This window comes from Myotis yumanensis, unplaced genomic scaffold (genome assembly GCF_028538775.1).
Source record: "Myotis yumanensis isolate MYYU_CA2020_CCGP unplaced genomic scaffold, mMyoYum1.0.hap1 SCAF_3, whole genome shotgun sequence".
In the NCBI taxonomy this organism is placed as follows: Eukaryota; Metazoa; Chordata; class Mammalia; order Chiroptera; family Vespertilionidae; genus Myotis; species Myotis yumanensis.
In genome coordinates, this window is record NW_027223754.1 from 9,545,453 (window position 1) to 9,567,298 (window position 21,846).

Sequence of the window (21,846 nt, forward strand, 5' to 3'; positions counted from 1 at the left end):
CCTGTGTAACATCTGTTTTTCTAAGAAAGAGGTGAGACATTTGAACTTTGGAGAATAATGATGCATCTTTTCATTTTGACCTCTTGCTTTGGTGACCCTGGAGTGGCCACAGGCTCCAGGCTGACTATGCCAGGCGACCTGTGGAGCTGCAGGTGTCTGGTTGCAGCTCCTCCCCTGGGCTCATCGCACAGCCTTCGTGGAGGACAAGGAATCTGCTTGACTGCAGGTTCAGTGGACATTGGGATTCATGATAGCAATTTGGAAGTATTATTAGGTATAAAAACTCTTATAGCGCTCATGGTAGTAGTAAGTAGCCCTGGAATGGATGATGTAAATCTATGTAACGTGTCCAGCCAGCATGGCTCAGTGGTTGAGTGTCCACCTATAAACCAGGAGGTCACAGTTTGATTCCCGGTCAGGGCACATGCCCGGGTTGGAGACTCGATCCCCAGTGTGGGGCATTCAAGAGGCAGCCAATCAATGATTCTCTCTCATCATTGATGTTTCTATCTCTTTCTCCCTCTCTCTTCCTCTCTTGGAAATGTAACACAAATTTTCAAGTTGCCCGTGATAACCATACTGATACCAGGTGTGCTACATTAAGCTGACGTATGTTCATTATTTATTCACACATTTATAAAATATTGTGTAGGTTAAGTAGAAAAATAGAAAAGTTGCTAAGAAAGATGGAGTTTTTCCTTCCACACTCAGAGACTCTCAGTGGTAGGAAGGGCTAAAGATGGGGGGGGGGGGGGGTGGTGCTGAAAAACAACCATGAGGTCTGGGTTCTTCACAAACCACACAATAGGCCACTGAAGGGTTAAATTTCCTCCGGAGGAAAAAATCTCCAGATTTTGTCAAATCTGGCTGGGTTCCAGGAAATGATTACAAATAAACACAACCTCATCTTTTACTTGGGCATGTAATCAAGATAATGGTCTTTGTTCCATGTGGATGCTGTTTTATGTTGAAAGAGAAGAAAATGCTTGGCAATAAAAGTCTTTTATCTGTGGCCCTTTGGTATTGATAATCTTATGGGGCCTTTGGACAGTGCTGGCAGGGTCATTGCTGGGCTTTTGTAGGTCAGGGCAGACCTTGTTTGGGCAGAATTGAGAGGAGAGTTTTGAAATGTGACCTCCCCTGGGGTATGAAGGATGGGTTTAACGTTGCCAGTGGAAGCCAGTAGTACTGGATCGATCTCTTTATTACTAACAACATCTTCATGTACAGGGGTGAACAGAGGAGCCCTTCCCACAGTCAGAGCCTTTGGGACTGAGAAGTGGGTAAGAGGCTAAGAAGGTGAGAGACTGCCATAGCTTCAACTCTCTCGAGAGCGACTGTGAATTCAGAGAAGGAATAGGCCACGGGCAGTGCTGCAGTCTTTTTGCAGCAAGGGTTCAGGAATTTGGAGAAGGGGCTGTGACATAAATGGATAAACTAGACAAGAAATACAAATTTAGAAGGCATTGGGGGTGGGTGGGCCAGACACATACCTACTCTCTAGTGGAGTGGTTTTCTGAATGTCTGGACCCACAGCTTTTTATTTACACATTTTGCCCTTTAGCAAAGCAAACACACATATCAAAGGTAAGGTTTGGTAAACAGTAAAAGATTATCAGGCTAGGAATTTGCCTAGAGCCATTCATTGTCTTGAGGACCTCTTGCATAATTATGACCTGCTGGTGTAGCCTCCAGCAGGGCAGGGCCACCAGTAGCAAGAAGGCAACAGAACATGGACTTGGGTAATGGACTTCACAAGTACACATCTGATAGGAGGACAATGAAGGAATCCAAGGTCTGTCTCCTTTTTCACCAAGGTGTAGGAAACCTCTAGTTGGGACTTAAAGCTCCTATTTTAATTACTGTTGATCTCTAGCTCCTCACTAAACTGTGAACAACTTTGAAGGAGGCTCCCTTTCATATTACATGTCCATGGGCATTGAGTACCTGTCTAATGAATGGATACATCTTTATTCTAAAACAGAGGCTCCAAGAAATACAAGTATTAGCTCGAGGGCACAGCAAGTCCAGAACCCAGACCAAGGTTGGCATTCATATCCCAGATGATGGCCCATGCCATGTATCCTCAGACTGTGAGAAGGACAAAAGATGGCAGGGCATTTGTCACCACCATTAGTCATTTTCCTTACTGACTAAGGCTGTGGTTCTCAATCAGAGACAGTGTTGACCCCCAACCTTACCCAGGGGACTTTTGACTAGAACCATTTTTGGTTGGCTCACCTGGGTGAGGGGGTGCTACCAGCATCTAGTGGGTAAAGGCCTGTTGATGCTAAGCATCCCAGCAGGCACAAACAGGGCCTCACAACAAAGAATTATCTGGCCCAAATACCAGCAATGCCAGGGTTGAGAAACCCTGCTCTAAAGTCAGTATTAAAACCTTATAAGGAAAAGGGGGTAGTTCAGGGACAGCAAGAAAGAGGTTGTAGGATATGGGAGGCCGTGCCCTTGTTCACAGTAAGACTTGATGAGAGAGAAGGAGCTCTCTCTGTGCTGGAACAGAGAGGGGTCTCTGGCAGCAGAATCCCTATGTGGTGTTCCCTGTCCCAGAAAGAGGACTTTGGGTCGCCAGTGACCATAACTTGTGACTTTCACTTGGGTCTCTGTAGACTAAATTCTGGATTCTTCCTGAAATTTTGTCTAGCAAGTTGTCATTTTCATTGGGCTTCAACAACATTTTATTTCACTGGTGGGGGATGGGGTGGAACCTTTATCTTTACATAATAGTAGTCAACATGAGGATTCTAAACTGCAATGGTATTCATTGAAAAAAATTTTAGAATACTTACTGTCAGTTTGAGAGGAAGGTCTACTTAATCTCAGAGAATTTCTATGCAATTAAGACTCATCCACTTTTATTTAAACAGAGAAAAATATTTTTGGAATCTTTATATTATTTCAATGGGTTTTGAGATTTCACTAAGTAGCTAAACCAAATTTAGGAAAATGTTATTGTTTCCCAAGGAAGTATTTCTCTCATTCGAGTCTTTTTGCTTCTCTCAATAGGTTTGGAGAGTTATCATTATAGCCTTTTTATTTGGGCTTTAGGATAGAGATGGGGTTTTATGGTTAAATAATACAAGAATATAAGGAACTTACATAATTTCACATATCAGTTTTCCATGAAAACCTATCTTGGCATAAATTTGCCATTCCACATTGAGCTTTGTAAAAAGCAGAGCATCATAAATATGTGCTTTTTGTGTAGCTGGAATGTACTTAATTTTAAATTGGAAACTCAAGAAAGCAACTAAGGACTCTTTATACCCAGATAGGCGATAAAATCTTAAGAACAGATCAAATAAAAATATCTGAATAACTGCCTGCCAGATAGAATGTCACAATAGTTCCTTAGTGTAGAGGGCCCCCTGGGAATGCACATGGATGACCTTTAAATTAATGTCAGCTGAGTCCGAGGTGACTGGCAGGGCCGTCTCCCGGAAAAACAGCCTCCCAAAATGTCGGAGACTGTTATCAGTACTGATATCTTATCTTTATCCATGTGCTGGGAATAAGGAATGAATTGACCCACCCAGGTCTTGATATGCTAAATCCTGTCCTTGTGCCAGGAATGAGGAATGAATAGGACCTGGGTACACCCAAAATTCCTTTGACCTTAAACCTCCCCTTTGGAAGTAAATAAATGCGCTGTGTTGTCTGTGGTGGGGTGTGACTGTCTCTCCATCAGAGTGGCAGCCCCCCACCTGGCCCCAGCTTTTCTCTATTTCTGTGTCTGGTCTCGTTTTTTCTTTATTTTCTTAATCCCCAGCTCCTCCGCTCAAGAACCTGTCGTTTTCCCGTGCGGGTCGCGGGAAACAGAAACAGCTCACCACACTTAGCATTTTACATAACGACCTCTTCCAAGTTTAAATACCTCTTAACTTTCTGTTCAAAGAGAATAACAACAACAAAAATGCTGGCTTATTTCTTCTCCAAAAGTCTCAGATGAGTTTATATGGGGCTAAGCTTCAAATTTACCTTTACTAACTAGTCTCTCACTGTCACCTTCAGTGAGTTCTCTCTTTCCCCCATGTTTCTCTTTGGGTAAGAGTTCTGAAAGAGCCATCTGTAGTTCTAATCTTGGGTCATCTTTCATTCTTTTTTCCCCTCATTAAACTTTGTTTTAAATGGGTCTCAAAATTCTGTGACAGATTTTTGGTCAAGTTGTTACCATGAAAAAGTACTGATTTTAAAAACTAGTAACTTAAAACTCACACACACACCACCACCACCACCACCACCACCACCAAATGGTCCACAAAACATTCTCCTTTCCTTCTGAAGGTTAAACCTAAATGTTCAATAGATAAAAACAGTTCTGAGCCAATTCTTCCATCCCTGATTAAGACCAGGGTGGCAAGTATTGGGGATAATATATATTTAACCTTCTGGGCTTTCTGAGCAGATGTGGTGACTGACAGCTCCAGCTGCCTTCTTCTCCACTGCTTTGATGACACCCACAATAACTGTCTGTCTCATATCACAAACAGCAAAATGGCCCAGAGGATAATCAGAGAAACTCTGAACACACAAGGGCTTTCCAGGAATTATATCAAGAGATTTATATCAGAATCACCATGAAACGCTAATGATCCTGCAGAAGCTTTTGTGTCAAGTAAACATGGAGTTTGGACAGACAGAAGCAAAGAGCAAAGAGAAAAGCAGGAGGCCTTTTAGACTTGGATGGGATCCTAAAGAGCATCTTTGCTAGTAAAGATCTGAGAAATGATTTAAGTCCCCACAAAGCACCCAGGTCTCTGAGACAATCTCTCATAAACACAGATCCATGGAGGCAAATGTGTTATATTGTGGTTTTCTTTTCTATCTGAGGCTGCTCATCCAAGAAACTAACATAGAGGTGTTGATTTTCCTGATTTCCAAGTTCAGGCCTTAGTTAAGTCATTCTCCTTTGCTTGCGTCTGTAGATGATTGCCTAATTAGACATGTGCCTAAAATCCCAAATAACACCTGCCATGATTGCATCACAGAATGCGTGGCTGAGCTGTTCAAAGACCGGCTTTCAAGGAAATGACATTACTACTGTTTCTACACCAAGCGCCGAGCACTGCCAAGTTATCTTTGACCCAAGGTGTTTGCTTTTCACATTTATGGCTGAGTCATCAGCTAAAGATCCTACCAGATGGTAGGTGTTTGCATTTCTACATAGAGAAACTAGGTTTTACACAATCACCTACTAATAAAACTCCTTCTGCCATTTAATGAAATTTAATGTTAATCAAAAAATATATTTTCCTTCAAATGAAATAAGAAATGTGACATAATAATATGGTGTTCAGGTTCTAGCCATTTGGCTCAGTGGATAGAGTGTCAGCCTACATACCAAAGGGTCTCAGGTTTGGTTCTGATCTAGGGCACGTACCTTAGTTGCAGGCTCCTCCCCTGCCCTGGTCTTGGTCTGGTCTCATGCAGGAGGCAATCAATTGATGTGTTTCTCTCACATCGATGTTTCCCTTTGTCTTTCCCTCTTTCTTCCACTTTCCATAAAAATCAATGGAAAAATATCTTTGGGTGAGGATTAAAAATAATAATAATAATAATAATAATAATAATATGGTGTTTAGGCAGATCAGGGAGAAATAGACATAACTCTCAGGATGGACTGTCCAACCTCCCTTGTGTCCTCAATATTAATGGTGTGCTTTCTATTTCTCTTTACCTTTATGTGCCAGGGTGTTTCTCAGCATCTAGAAGGGTTCAGGAATCTGGAGAAGGGCTGCATATAATTTAATAAAGAGACTAGACATGAAATATCAATTTGGAAGGCATTTTGGGGGAGCCAGAGGAGGGCTTAGCTTCAGTAACCAAGTTCTCTCTCTCTCTCTGGACCCCTCTTTTTTTTATTAACACAAATTTCCCTAAGGCAAAGCAGATATACATATCAAAGGTTAAGGTTTGGTATACAGAAGGCATTTATGCCTGTTAATCATTTCTAATAATTTTATTAGAAAAAAATTAAATGTTATAAGGTGATGAAAGAATGTAGTGATCCCCTGTCACCACCAATACTTTTTGACATTATATTTTATTTATCTACTAGAGGCCTGGTGCACGAAATTCGTGCATGGGGGTGGGGGTGTGTGTCCCTCAATGCAGCTGACACCCTCTCCAAACTGGGACATCCCTCTCACAATCCAGGACTACTGGCTCCCAACATCTCTCCTGCCTGCCTGCCTGATTGCCCCCTAACCACTCCCCAGCCAGCCAGATGGATGCCTAACTGCTCCCTTGCCAGCCTGATTGCCCCTAACTGTCCTCCCCTGCCAGCCTGGTCACCCTCAACTGTCCTCCCCTGCAGGCCTGGTCATCCGTAACTGCCCTCCCTTGCCAGCCCGGTCCCCCCACAACTGCCCTCCCCTGCTTGCCTGGTCCCCCCCAACTGCCCTCCCCTGCAGGCCTGGTCCCCCTCAACTGCCCTCCCCTACAGGATCCCCGCACAACTGCCCTCTCCTGCCGGCCATCTTGTGTCCTCATGGGGGCGGCCATCTTGTGTGTTGGAGTAATGGTCAATTTGCACATTACCTCTTTATTATATAGGATATTGAACATATGTTTAACAATGTGAAATAGTTTGAAAACATAATGTTTCACCCTCAACTATTTCAACATACATCATCCTACACAAAAGACATAAAAATTTAAAAAGATTCTTTTATATCATCTGAATTGTCCCCCAAAGGTAATGTATAGTTATTAATCAAAATCTTATCAAGATTCACAAATTGTATTGGTAGTTTTGTCTCTATAGTAAAATTTTAGAACATTCAACCCACCATTTTTGTTTCCATGTTGAACTTGAAAATTTTGGTGGTTTTGCTGATCTTCACCCAAGGGTATTTTTTCCATTGATTTTTAGAGATGGCAATAGACAGAGAGAGAGAAACATCAATATGAGAGACACACATGGACTGGTTGCCTCACACATGAGCCCCAACCAGGCTGGGGATTGAGCCTGCAACCAAGGTACATGTCCTGGACAGGAATCAAGCCCAAGACCCTTCTGTCTGCAGGCCGACACTCTGTCCACTGGGCCAAACTGGTGAGGGGGAACTTTAGAATTTAATAATAAAGCTTTACTGCCATATTAAGTGATCAACATTTTTGTTTGTTATTGCTGCATTCCAAGATAATTCTATAGCACCATGAAGATATAAAATTCACTGTTCTGGACTCTACAACAAGAGTGGGCAATCTTTTTCTTGACAAGGCAGAGAATAAATATTTTAGGCTTTATAGGTCTGGAGACAAAGTCATGGATATTATATAAGTTTGTATATATAACCATTTAAAATGTAGCCATTAAAATATGGAAAGCATTCTTAGCTCATGAGCTATACAAAAACAGGCAGCCGGCTGCGTTAACCTGCAGGCCATAGCTTGCCCACACCCTTTCCTGTTAGGAAGCAGTATTATTACATGTGATCTTTTAAATGTGGGGATGTTGGGCTGAAAACAACCAAACTCACAGTCTTGCTAAGAAAGTATTTCTTTTGGCGTGAGATACAGTAGTTTACTTCCTTCTCTTTGACTTTCTGTATGCTGACATTACAGTGTGGTGATTGTGGGGTGTAGGCGATGGAAGTGGAAGAGGGTGTAGAGGGGAATAAATGGTGATGGAAATACAGGAAAACACCCTGAGATGCATTATTTTAAAATATAAATATCCACCCAGTAATGTTATTTTTTAAAAAAAACAGGATTACTTTGGTCCTAAAAGAGAGGGTTACAGAAACGCTGCCAAGGGTAGACATGACAAGAGCCAGTTCTGGACATTCTTTCAAGCAATGCCCACACCACATACGTGGTACGGTGCCTTACTAGAATGAATAAATACTAGCTTTTGCCCTGGCCTGCTGGCTCAGTTGGTTGGAGTGTCATCCCTACACCAAAAGGTCGTGGGTTCAATTCAATTCCTGATCAGGTCTTTGTCACATCGATGTTTCTCTCTCTCTCTCTCTCTCTCTCTCCCTTCCTCCCTCTCTAAAGTAAAAAAAGACACAAAAACATGCAGGTTTTTAAATATATATATATATTAGTTATTGTGATGTATATGTATGGTCATATGATCCCTGACATATGGAAATAAAGTCTCCTAATGAAGTTCTTTCTCTTTCCAGTCAAAATTAGCATGCATAGTTTACCAAAATGTATCTCATAGGACCTATCTCATTACATCAGTACTCTCCATTCATTTCCCCCTCTTTCGCAGCTTAAAATGTTATAGGAAAGTCCTTATTAAACATATGAATTCAAACCAAAGGCAGCAAGTGTTGAGATGTCACTCGTCTTAATAGTGATGTAGATACTTGAATAGTTTCATTAGTAAATCAGCCAATCACTGGTGTTAAGGAAACAAATGAGGTCAGGTCAGCAAATTGCAGAAAGAATTTACAAGTGTAATATTGTGTCCCTGTAAGAAGGACATCGGCATTCTTTTTCTGTTTCCACGTGAGAGTAGGCATGACGTAGATTAAAATAAAAACAATGTCTGAGGAAAGTGGGTGAGCGAGTTGAAAGGGTAAGTCAGGAGGGACAGTTGCTACAGGAAAAAGTCTCCAAGTGGCCTCAGGCTGTGAAAGATAAGCATATTTTTTGCTTTTATTTCCAGCCTGTGACACAGAAGTTGATGAGGGCCTGGGCATGGAGGGCATGAACTATGATAGGTCTGTCACCAAGAATGCAGAGGAGCGCCAAGGCAGATGCACAGATGACATCCGCTGTCACTTTGTCACCTAGGCAACGGGACAGTTTCCAAGCCCAGAGCACCAGTGAGTGAGCCCATGGACATGACATTATCTGACGGAGAGCAAAAGGGGGATTCCTTAAAATTAGTTTCATTCATTTGATGCCAACATTTCTTTTTAACCCATGAAACACTTCTATAATAAATATTTATAGTTTTCTTCATGAAAAGTCCCACCTTTTTAAACTGGCAATTTTGAAACAGTTAAAATTGGCCTGACTATTCCATTCCCAGCCTAAAGGAGGCTATAGTCTGACCCCATATTTAAAACAAAGCAAAACTGCTTGTAGTTCTCCAAATAACAGTTTCCTACCGAAAACAAAATAACCGAAGCCCATGTGGAATGTGTTAACCTGCCTCTTATTGGATTTTGAAATATTCCAGGGGTAAATCTATTATATTAGAATGTAAAATGATTTGATCTCTAATGATTAATCTGTGTTCTCTTTTTTACAAAAAGGTAGGAGAAATATTATAACTCTTATATTTAGAAATAAGTTGAGATGTTCTAGATTTGTATAATCAACTATAGCTATATAAAATCCAATGGAAATAGGGAAATAAGTTCAAATGACTAGCATTTGGATTTTAACTTTCTGCTCTCTCCATTCACAAAAAGCAGAATAGTGGAAAGCAAACAAAGTATCAAAGATTTATTTCAAAAACAATGACAAAACAAAACAACACCTCCCAAATTAATCATTAAGTGTACATGTTTAATATTTAAGGGTTTTTTTCTTTAGCTTACCTCAAACTACATCTTCTTACATATTTTACATCCAAGACTTAACACAGTGTGAATAAGCCAGGAAATTGGGAGTTGCTAGGCACTGCAAAAAAGAGACGTCATTAATTCCTACATCCCCATTGTCGTCTCACCCCTCTCTCACGTTGTAATTTTACTGATGAAAAATCAAGTTGGCAAAATTCACAGAACCACCAGGTCTTGGCAAAGTGGGGACACCACCCAGCTATCCAGCCTGCAGATCAATGCTTTTCAGAGTAATTCCTTAGCTGAAGGGCTCAGACAGTCTCCAAGTGGGAATGCCTCATCATCTGATGGTTTTCTTACTTGCATTTGAAAGAAAAATATTTTCCCATTTTTGTTTTATTTTCAGTAATATTTGTCTTTTGAAGAATACCCAAAAGGGGACACCAACCAGAATAATAAAGCTCAGTGAAGTGGTGTCTAGATTTTCACTGAAATCCTGTGTACTTTCTCACCTGGCTAAACTATGATTTTCTTAACGAGGTGAATGAACCATTAAATAAGAGTTGCGGATGGTAGGTCTGATGGGCACCCATTTTATGTTCACCAATGAAATGGACCAATGACATGTTGTCTTCTTCATGTGAAAAATTTTATTATGTCCTATATAATTAGAGTTTATATTTGAATTTAAGCTTAAAAGATAATCACTTTGGGGAATTTAAAAATTTAAGAATTTTTTAAAGATTTTGAGATGAATGAACTTTAAAAAATTATTATTAAGACATTATTTATTTAGAGTGATCTTAGGTTCACGGCAAAATTGAGGGGAAGGTGTAGAGGTTTCCCATATACTCTCTACCCGCACATACCCACAGACTCCCCATTATCAACATCTCCCACCAGAGCAGTGCATTTGTTACAATTGATCAACCTGCATTGACACATCATAATCACACGAAGTCCATAGTTTACATTATGATTCGTTCTTGCGGCTGTACATTCGGTGGGCTTGAACAAATGTATAAGGACATGCCTCCCTCATTATAGTGTCATACAGAGCATTTTACTGCCCGAATACTCCTCTGTGTTCCACCTATTCATTTCTTCCTCACCCCCCAGCAAACTATTTTATATAGAATTTACGAATACTATGACTGAGATTTTACAGATTCTACCGGTGAATTGATTCCCTAAATATGGTTTCTCCTGTTGTACAGCTTGTATTCAGGACATTTTCCCCAGTACAGCATTTGTAGACAGTAACATCGACAGTGTCATGGCTCCTGATGCCTTCGGCTGTCGCAGCATTTATACTCACCATCCCAGTTGTTTGTTTCTTACCTTCTTTTCTCAAGAATCACCAAAGGAATCTGAAAGGTAAGGAGTTACAAGTAAGACTCATGTGTTACCTTTTAAAAACAACTGATCAAAATGCACCATTAAAAATTCTGAGCAACTACAAATCTAGTCAAAATATCTGGAAAGGTAGATAAAACTTGCCTGCCTGATTGCCTGCCTAGTTCTGAATGGAAAGAAGAATATAAGGATGGCCACTCAGAGGCAGCTTAGTCCAATGCCTGGTTTAAGATTATTGAGCCTGGAGCAAAAATGTCAAATCCAAAGTGGAGAGAAGTGGAAATGATGGCCTATATCAATGGGAGTGGGGATGGGGGTGTAGGGAGGTTTGAGACTATTCCCCGTACTGAGGAATATTAACATGGGAAGCCATAATGAAGTGTGGGAAATTTCTTTGATCCTTAAAGGAACACTTGCTGGGGTCTTGCCCCTCATTGAGAAACTCTTCCTCTGTGTCTGGGAACACACACACACACACACACACACACACACACACACACCACAATCTCTAACCAGGAGGGTAGGGTCTGGTGTTTGGCATCTCAGGACGTAGAAATAGAATGGACTCTCCTGCCTGAGGCAGCCAAGACAGGAAATTCCTCACCCCTCTCCCTTTCTGTTCCCTAGCTACTGCCCACAAACCCAGTACTACCAAGGATCCTTGGTTTTCTTTCGCTTAGGGAGGTCTCTATCTTTGGCAAAGGGAAAGCTGCCTAGTTCTGAATGGAAAGAAGAATATAAGGATGGCCACTCCGAGGCAGCTTAGTCCAATGCCTGGTTTAAGATCATTGAGCCTGGAGCAAAAAGACCTGGAAATATCATTGAAATGTCAAATCCAAAGTGGAGAGAAGTGGAAATGATGGCCTATATCAATGGGAGTGGGGATGGGAGTAAGACTCATGTGTTACCTTTTAAAAACAACTGATCAAAATGCACCATTAAAAATTCTGAGCAACTACAAATCTAGTCAAAATACCTGGAAAGGTAGATAAAACTTGCCTGCCTGCTTGCCTGCCTAGTTCTGAATGGAAAGAAGAATATAAGGATGGGGGTGTAGGGAGGTTTGAGACTATTCCCCGTACTGAGGAATATTAACATGGGAAGCCATAATGAAGTGTGGGAAATTTCTTTGATCCTTAAAGGAACACTTGCTGGGGTCTTGCCCCTCATTGATAAGATTCACTAAAAAAAAATAACCTTAAGATTAAACCTGTTTCAAAATCTGGAATGTATGTATTATCTACATTAGAATTCTCAGGGCCCTTAACATTTGTTTGACTCGGCTGCTCATTTTGGGGGAGAGTGTTCCCCAGAGCAATCCAGCTAAGGGAAGCCCTTGAGTTCCTTGTCCATCAAGCAAGCCTGGTTTTCCATTGAGTGAGGCTGTAATTTCAGAAGTGCTTGTTCTATCACATGAAAATATATCTGTTACTTTCACTGATTTAACAAACTTAATACAATTTATTTGGTGCCTACTATATACCAGGCACTGTTCTAGACACTAGGGATACCATTAGTGAACTAAATAGATAAAACAAACAAACAAACAAACAAACACCTCCCTATTGGGACTAGAGTGGAAATGACAGAGAAGTAATCAGATTGGGGTATATGTCAAAGAAAATGTCAGTGATAGCTTCAAGATTTGGGCCCACAGAATTGAAAGGATGGAGATGCCAATGACAGATGTAGAAGATGTTTCCAGGATCTGATTTAAAGAGAGGAGAGATATCTATTAGATGCTCAATGAGAAATGTTGAATTGGAATTAGAAAGGGAATTCTGGGATTAAGAAGATACATTTACACTCTAGATCTGTGTTTGGGTGGCACCAGCAAACAGCTGGTAGAGAAGAAAGGAGGTTCAAAGAACAAGTCTTGGAACATAATAAGTTTCAAAATTTAGAAAGATACCTTTGCAGTGTGTTATTTTGTGTAATCACTGGTCCTTTTATGAGACTGACGCGCTACCTACTGAGCTAACGAGGCACCTCACTGGTCCTTTTAAAATTTTATTTATAAAATTCCCAATCAATACCTGTGAGAGAAATAACACATTTGGCCCTCAAAACAGGGTGACAGCAAATTATGGGTGCTACAAGCCAAGACTTGACTATTGACATTTAAATTAATTGAGATGAAGCAAAACTAAGTATTCATTTTCTTAGCTGTACTAGCCACATTTTCAGTGATTAATAGCCACAGGTGGTTAGTGGCTATTGTATCGAGTGGCATCAATGAAGAAAATGCTATTGGACAGCACTGCTCTGGACTGTGATTTTGTGCTAATTAGGAAAAGTTACTCTTTCAGGAAGATGCTGCTTGGATGTGAAGCAGGCGGTGGGTTCCACTCCTCCCTGTCTAAGCTGGCAACAGCTCAGGGCGGCAGATTTCTAGGTAGCATGAAAATTCTTGCGTCTTTGAGATAGGCTGGGAGCATTGAAGGAAAGGAAAGAAAGAAGGAAGATGCTAGAAACACAGACAAGAGAACAAGCGCAAACATTTTTTATGGAGGCAGGTGGTTCTGTTTTGAAAACTCATCTCCAACTTATGGCTCGTGGGGTCTGACTCAGTTATTATGAAGAGTATTTTCAAAATGGAAAATGCTCTCAATTAAATGTCAACATGTATTGACTTACCTATGTGCTGTGAAAATGTTATTTTTCTTTAATATGTTTTATATGATCCATCCCTTTTTGACCATTAGAAATCTTTGTCTCCTTAAAACATCTAAAAGCAGGGTATCAAGCACACGAGAACAGAGCTATTTCTGGTTTTAGTCCACAAAGCAGCAGGTACAGCATCCCAAGTAAACAATGAAAACACTTTCTTCTGGTTGAGATAATTTCCTCTAAGGAGACTGATGGGAGCTAAGGTTTTGTGTCTGATGTGTGATTTTCTGTCCAGTGATCTGCCACACTCCATTTTACCATGACACTGATTTCTTGGGAGAAGAACTGGATGCTATTGATGTAAAAGGGCATAGAGCCTGCCAGAGAATGTGTACCGACACCATCCGCTGCCAAATTTTTACCTATTTTCCACCTCAAGAATCTGACCATGGAGGGAAGTAAGACACAAGAAGGTACTATCATTGCTCCATCCTATTTCTTCGAGAGGAGCATCATGTTTATACCATTTTGTTTCCAACCTGCAGGGATAAATGTTACTTAAAACTTTCTTCAAATGGATCTCCAACTAAAAGGACAGGAGGCATCTCTGGATATATATTAAGGTTATGTAAGATGGATAATGGTGAGTTTCATATCACTTGACAAAATACATCTGAAGGAGCTATTCTATACTTACTATATCATGACAAAGAGAGTCAATAATAGTCGCAGGGGGATTAAAATTAGTAAGAAAAACACCAATTTACAATGACCTGTTATTTTCACTTCTATCACCCATGCTGACCATGTTTGAACCGTAAACAATGGGCCTTGACTAACCTGCATTGCCTAGTAGTAATTGGGTACATTGCCTAGTAGTAATTGGATATGTGTTTTAAATTGCTGCATTTATGCAACTAGTATTTCATGGTGAGACTTGTGGCAGACCAATACTTTCATGTCTGATTTTTTGTTATCGAGGCCAACTATCTTTCTTATTATCCTTTGTAATTGAAATATTAGCCAACATCTTGGTTAACCAAATTTTTCATTTTCTTTCCATTGGCCATCACTTGACCTTTAATTGAAACATATACAATTGTCATATGTTTGAAAAATTAGAGATCTATTCAAGAAATACTCAAGTAGCTCCCTTTCAAGGGCCTTCATTTTTTCAGGTTCTGCATACTTATGAATACTCACAAAAATTACTGGAAAAACATTAATTTGTCATAGAGAGTGGAAATAAAAGAATTGTCTAGATTAAACAAGACTTATAACATAAAAATTAGAGTAAAAATCTGATCAGCAGTGTTTCTAGCCCAGTGGCCAATTCTGAGAATAGTAGCAAGGGATGGTTTGTAGGCAAACAGAATTATCTAAGCCAGTGATTGTCAGCCTTTTTCATCTCATGGCACACATAAGCTAATTACTAAAATTCTGCACACCAAAAAAAATATTTTTTTGCTGATTTGATAAAAAATAAGTACAATTTTGATTCATTCACAACCGGTGTTGTTGTGTTGACTGTTATCATTTTTTTTTATAATCTAAGGAAAAAGAGATCAGTACCTCTGACTAAATAGTCAGCTCTTGCATGTTTTAAAAGTTATTGCAGCACATTAATTAAAAATTGCTAACCTAAAAGATAAAATCGCCAACAGGAAAAAGTGTAACACACACACTCCTTAAAATATCATCGCACCCTATTATACCTTTAGGATTTATTGATTTACATAAGATCACGTGATTTAAGGCTTTTATTATTTAATGTCCAGGGGCTCTGATGGGAATCTTTGGATGGCTCCTTCTTCTATACAAAGTCAGTCAAAGCAGTTATATCTCATACATTCCCTGTTTTCCTCACAATAAGTTTACCAAAGACAAGTAGGAGAATTTATAACTCTGTTATCTTAGTTTAACCAAGCATTAAAAGGGACATAGCAAATTTTGTTGTTAGTGAAGTCGACATAGTTTATAAAATAGGAACCAGCACTTATGCCTTAAATTCAGAATCCATTCTGCACCCTCCTTCCTTCACTATGTTCTTCTCTGTTGACAATATGAACTCTATTCTGTAAAGGTTACAGAATGTATCAGGTGTAATTGATAGCTAAAGCAGAAAATGTAAGATAAGGGAAAATAAAACTTTATGTCTTTTTAATGGACCTTCTGAATGAAGTGGCACAAGATAATTAGATTTTGCTGCACTCTATTAGATGAAATAGTATCCTAATATGAACGGAAATGTCTAATCGAGATATTCATTATGTCTTGTAGTGTCATTGATCTATAATACAACTAAACTTTCTGAAGATACAGAAAAATTGCCATCCAAGGAAATATTTCTTAACACAAAGTATAATGCTAGACACAGAATCGAGATCCGCATTTAAAAAACAACAACAACCAGGCGACCCATATACCCACTGAGACATAAAAGCACTGCTCTAGAAAAATGTTGTTTATGAGGTCCTCACTCCCATCTTATGTAGGTTATTGGAGCAGATTTGCCCAAGCCTTCAACCAGGAGGGTAGGGTCTGGTGTTTGGCATCTCAGGACGTAGAAATAGAATGGACTCTCCTGCTTGAGGCAGCCAAGACAGGAAACAAACACAGGGGAAAACTCTGAATCAAAGTCCCTGAAAGGTATCAAGAGTTGCATCAGAGATCCCCAAACTGTCAACAAGACCAAAGGGCAGAAGCAGCTCACAAACAGAAAAGCAACCCAGGTTGGAAGAGGAGTGATGGACCAAAGGTCAGCCCAAGGGGGAGAGAATGGGGGAGAACTGGACATACTGAGTGGGGGCTGCTCAACTTTTTATTATAGCAGTAGTTCTCGAACTTTAGCAGAGCTGATTAACAGATTACTGGGTTCCACCACTAGAAATTCTGATCACTGGGTCTGAGTTGGGGCTCAAGAAATTGCATTTTTAACAAATTCCCAGATGATGTTATTGATCTGGAAGGGACACATGACAAACAATTGATTTATTTAAAAGAACAACCAGGGCCCACTTGGCATGGCTCAGTGGTTCATGAGCATCAATCTATGAACCAGAAGGCCAGGGTTTGATTGGGATGTGGGCTCCATCCATAGTAAGGTGCATGTAGGAGGCATTCAGTCATTGATTCTCTCTCATCGCTGATGTTTCTATCTCTCTCTCTCCCTCTTCTTTCCTCTACCCTATATAATAAAAGGCCAGCCACCATAAGCATAACGACCAGAATGACCAGAGACCAGAACCACCACAGCCACTCCCGGGCTTGCCCCGCCCCCAAACAAGCTGTTAGGGGCAATCAGGCAGGCAGGCAGAGTGGTTAGGGGTGATCAGGTAGGCAGACCAGTGGTTAGGGGTGATCAGGTAGGCAGGCCAGCAGTTAGGGGAGATCAGGTAGGCAGACAGCCCCTTGCCATGCTGACCATGCCCCCAAGCAAAGAAAGAGGGAGGCCCAGGCTAGCCAAGCCATCGCACCCCATGCCTGTTGCCTGCAAAGGGAGGCCACTGGTAGCAGGGGGGAGCAGCACTGCACAGATGACAAGCAGTGGCAACAGTGGGGTTGGGGCCAGCTGCCTGCAGCCCAGGAAAGGAAAGTCCCGATAGGCCCTGATCTCAGGCCAGGCCTAGGGACCCTACCCGAGGGGTCCCAGATTGTGAGAGGACGCAGGCTGGGTTGAGGGCCTCCCTCTTCCCCCCAGAGTGCACGAATTTTCATGCACTGGGCTTCTAGTGAAATCAATAAAAATATATTTTAAAAAACAAGAACAATCAGGGATATCATTTGAGGGAGGATAAGATTGCCTCGTAGTAGCAGATGATGGATTCCTTAGGAGCATATAATGACCAGGTGACTTATTCATTTTTTTATGTGCATGTTTTACTTTGCCAACTTGAAGATAACATTTCTTCAGTGTCATGGTAAATGACTGGATAGAGGTAAAGTTTCTTCCCTTTGTGCCTGAAGGACCATAACTACTGATAGAAAATGAAGATTTAGGAAGCTACTCATTGCAATCCTTTTGTTGTAAAATGCACAACCAAAATCAAGGTCAGCATTGCTGGAGGAACAGAGTCTACTCATGGTGAGTGGCCCTGGCAGGTAACTCTGCACATTTCCCAGAGACACCCACCCAGAGACACCTGTGTGGAGGCTCCATCTTTGGGCCCCAGTGGATATTAACAGCTGCTCATTGTTTCAAGGAGTCAGTACTGTTACTGTTTTCACTGGTTCACCACGCTCACACATATATGAACTCTACCATTAACATTTCAGCACATTTAAAAAATGTAAACTATTCTACTTGCTAACTTAATTTTCTATCTTTAGTGCAAAAAGCCAAAAGGAAGAGCCACTCATGGTCTACCAGCATGAGAATAGATGTAGAAACAAAGCTGTTTGTGTACTATTCCACTTTCCCATTTAAATGTACACACATCCCCAGGGAAGTCTTTATTATTTCCCATAAGAGCTCATCATCTCTGTGTATGGCCCTGAGCACTGAGTCCAGAACTAAACTCAAAGAAAACTCTCTCTCTCTCTCTCTCTCTCTCTCTCTCTCTCTCTCTCCCCCTTCCCTCTGGCTCACTGTGTGTGTGTGTGTGTGTGTGTGTGTGTGTGTGTGTTCCCAGACACAGAGGAAGAGTTTCTCAAGCATCCTCAGATTGGGTTGCCTACGTAGGTCACTGTCAGTATTGGCCAAATGTAAAAAGCTCTGTTGAGAGCGTATGTGTAGCCCAGGGACCTTTAGTTGGCCACCATCCTCTTTGCATTTCAGGATCCTCTGAGTTGTTTACAAACATGGTTTGGGGCTTTTGTTTGTTTGTTTTATCAACATACAGATTATACTCACATGATAGCTCCAAGATACATTTGAGGACAATCGTCTTCTTTACCTTTTACACATGAGAAATGGGGTGAATTTCTCAGGGTCCCAGCTAGTCAATGGCAGGATTGAGACTAAAACCCAGAACACTTTGTGGTGTGTGTGTGTGTGTGTGTGTGTGTGTGTGTGTAAGGATAAAAAGAGAATTCATTCACTTTTCATGTTTAATATAAGGTAATTGCCACCCAGGGCCCTCTAGATCAGTGATGGCGAACCTTTTGAGCTCGGCGTGTCAGCATTTTGAAAAACCCCTAACTTAACTCTGGTGCTGTGTCACATATAGAAATTTTTTGATATTTGCAACCATAGTAAAACAAGGAGTTATATTTTTGATATTTATTTTATATATTTAAATGCCATTTAACAAAGAAAAATCAACCAAAAAAATGAGTTCCCGTGTCAGAGGTGTCATAGGTTCGCCATCACTGCTCTAGATAGAAGATATATGTAACTGAAACACCTTAACATGAAATCACTTCTTTCCGCATAAAAGCCCATCACTGGCAAAAAAAAAAAAAAAATATATATATATATATATATATATATATATATATATATATAATGATAGCCAGTTAAATAGCAAAATAATTCAAATGTTTGAGAGCTATTTGGTAAAAGAAATTTTTTTCTCTATTATTTACTCTTTAGAGTAGAGTCACTTAAAGATTTGCGTGTCTATGATGGCATTTTATATCAATTGCAAGTAAAAGAGAATACAACTTTCTTTGGGGTTCCAGAACTAATAATTCATGTTCAATATCAAATGGCAGAAAGTGGGTATGATATTGCCTTGTTGAAACTGCAAACAAGAATGAATTACACGGGTATGTAGAATTTAAAATGGCAAGTTGTCTACAATGCTGAGCTAGATATCATGTGTCCTGACCCTAGCCATCTCTCCACGTGCTGTTATGAACAAAGAGTGTTTGCAAAGCTAGTCTTTCCTGCTGTTAAGACTGAAGGCTGACACTCATTCCGAATTACTGAATCTTATTCAGGGTTTGGGTAAAATGATATGCTTTCGGCAGGCTTCTTCAGATGCACAAAATGGCATAATTTTAATAACATTGGGATATCAAGGATGGTTTATAGCTTCCTTTCAGGAACAGAAGGATTGCAGGTCAGAGCAATATAGCAACTTCCAGGGCACAGTCCAGTTGGTGTGCTGGACAATGGGGGAGGCCATGGCTTGTCTCTCTTCCCTCATCCTGGCCTGTGCAAACATGAGGGGTGGAAGGGTATGCCAATGAGTGAAAATGAACGGATTAAATAAAGAAGATACTAAATAATGCAAACAGAAGGCAAATCCTCCTGGGAAAGAAGGTATCTTTTTCGTCTATAAACATAACTAAATTTTATGTTTTAAAGTTTAGGTTTTCAATGACCCATATGCCTACCTTCCAAAGCAGATAGAGATGTAATATATACTGATTGCTTGGGGACTGGATGGGGGCACAGAGAAATAAGAGGTAAAAAAAAAAAAAGATGTTTCTCGCCATGCCCCATTTTACAGGTAAAAACCACAATTTAATCATAACCTTTTCTGCTGTATCACGTCTTCCAGCTAAAATGCAAGTAAAATAATAACAGTATGAACTACGGAAAGCATGGTGAAAAAGAGGGAAAGACAAAACCCCCCAGTGAGGAGGATACCACATCTGTTTGACTGGGAATTTTAAATATGACATTGGTTTTAGAGACAAATTATTTTTAATGAAGTTCAATGTGAAACCTAGCTCTTTTCTGTAAATGTTCTAGCTTGTTATCCAATTATTTTCTGTGGCAAGTTATTTCAGTTAGAGCCTTAAGTAATTTCTTAACTTATTAATGTTAACAAAATAGTACAATAGTGATAATAATGTCTCCCTTACACTGTAATTATAAAAGATCTATGAGACAAGCCCAGGATTTTTTTCTTTCTGGATTTTTATGCAGGTAAAATTTTGACTTTAAATACATTTATTTATATTTTAAATACATATTTATACTGATATTATATATATGATTATTCCATTAACAAACTACATTTTTTAAAATGTATTTTATTGATTTTTTACAGAGAGGAAGGGAGAGGAACAGAGAGTCAGAAACATCGATGGGAGAGAAACATTGATCAGCTGCCTCCTGCATACCCCCCACTGGGGATGTGCCTGCAACCACAGTACATGCCCTTGACCGGAATCGAACCTGGGACCTTTCAGTCCACAGGCCAACGCTCTAACCACTGAGCCAAACCGGTTATAGCAACAAACTAAATTTTTCACAGGCAAAATACAAAATACTCTCCAGAAAACCAAGATACCCCTGATGATGCGCAAAGATTGCCAGGCAAGATACCCAGGACATAAGATAACCAATCAGATGATCTGTGCAGGCTATAAAGACGGAGGGAAGGACACCTGTAAGGTAACAGCATTCTCAACTAACTAAGTATATTCAAAGTAGGGCACTGAACACATCTGGGTACTAACTAGGCCCCACCTGCTTAGCCTCTGAGATTTCACCCACATGTCAGAGATAGAACTGAACCTCCTGAGCTCATGCAGCAGTGTGGTGGTTGCCAGAGGGAAGGGGGCTGGGTGTGGGGGATGGAGGGGACCTAATATATGGTGACAGAAGATGATTTAACTTTGGGTGGTGGGCACACAGTACAATGCACTGATCGTGTAACATAGAAACACACACCTGAAACCTATGTGATCCTGTTGACCAATGTTAATACAAAATAAATTAATTTTTGAAAAAAGCAGTCTCCTGCCAATGAGCACGGAACCTGGTGTATTTATTGGCTTTGCACTGGAGTTTATTAAAGGGCCATGGCAGAATTTGAGGTGAAATCACTCTGAGCCAAATACATTTCCAATGAGAAGCACCTGAACTGATCTGTATGCCTTTCCTCTTCTCCCCTTGTCCTAAGGAGACTCGGGGACCCCCTGTCCTATAAACACAACGAGGGCCAGGTATCTGGTGGGCATCACAAGTTGGGGCAATGGCTGTGCCGAAAAGGAGCGACCAGGCGTCTAAACCAATGTGGTCAAGTATGTGGACTGGATTTTGGGGAAAAGTCAGCAGCCCCAGGGTCCCCAGATGGCATTTGGCTCCCTGGGGGGCCAAGCAGATCACTCCCTGGGAGGCGGTCTTGATTTCACTGGAGGAGGCACTGTGCCCCCATTGTCCTCCACAGGTTACAATGCCAAGACAGTAACGGATTGAATGGGCTTGGTATTTGTAAGAAGACACCCAAAGAAAACAGCCATTTTCAAAATCCCCGTCCATGACAATCACACAGCCTCTTGCTTTTGGGTCATTCTGTTGATGAGCCAAAGAAACACCCTCGGATGCTATTTTTTAAGATTAAAATATGGCCAGAAGGACCAGGGGAGAATCGAGTGGCCAAAAGGCGATGCAGAACAGTGAAGAGAAACTGTCAGAAACATATATGCTCAACCAAAAATGGGAACCAGAGAAAATGGGGACAAGGACAGTCACCCCAATGTGCAAGAA

The 21,846-nt window shown here is 40.6% G+C and overlaps 1 pseudogene; it reads left to right on the plus strand.

Annotated features, from left to right (window-relative positions):
• Positions 1-3,476: 3,476 nt before the first annotated feature.
• On the plus strand, positions 3,477-21,555 carry LOC139005844 (coagulation factor XI-like; annotated as a pseudogene).
• Positions 21,556-21,846: the final 291 nt, after the last annotated feature.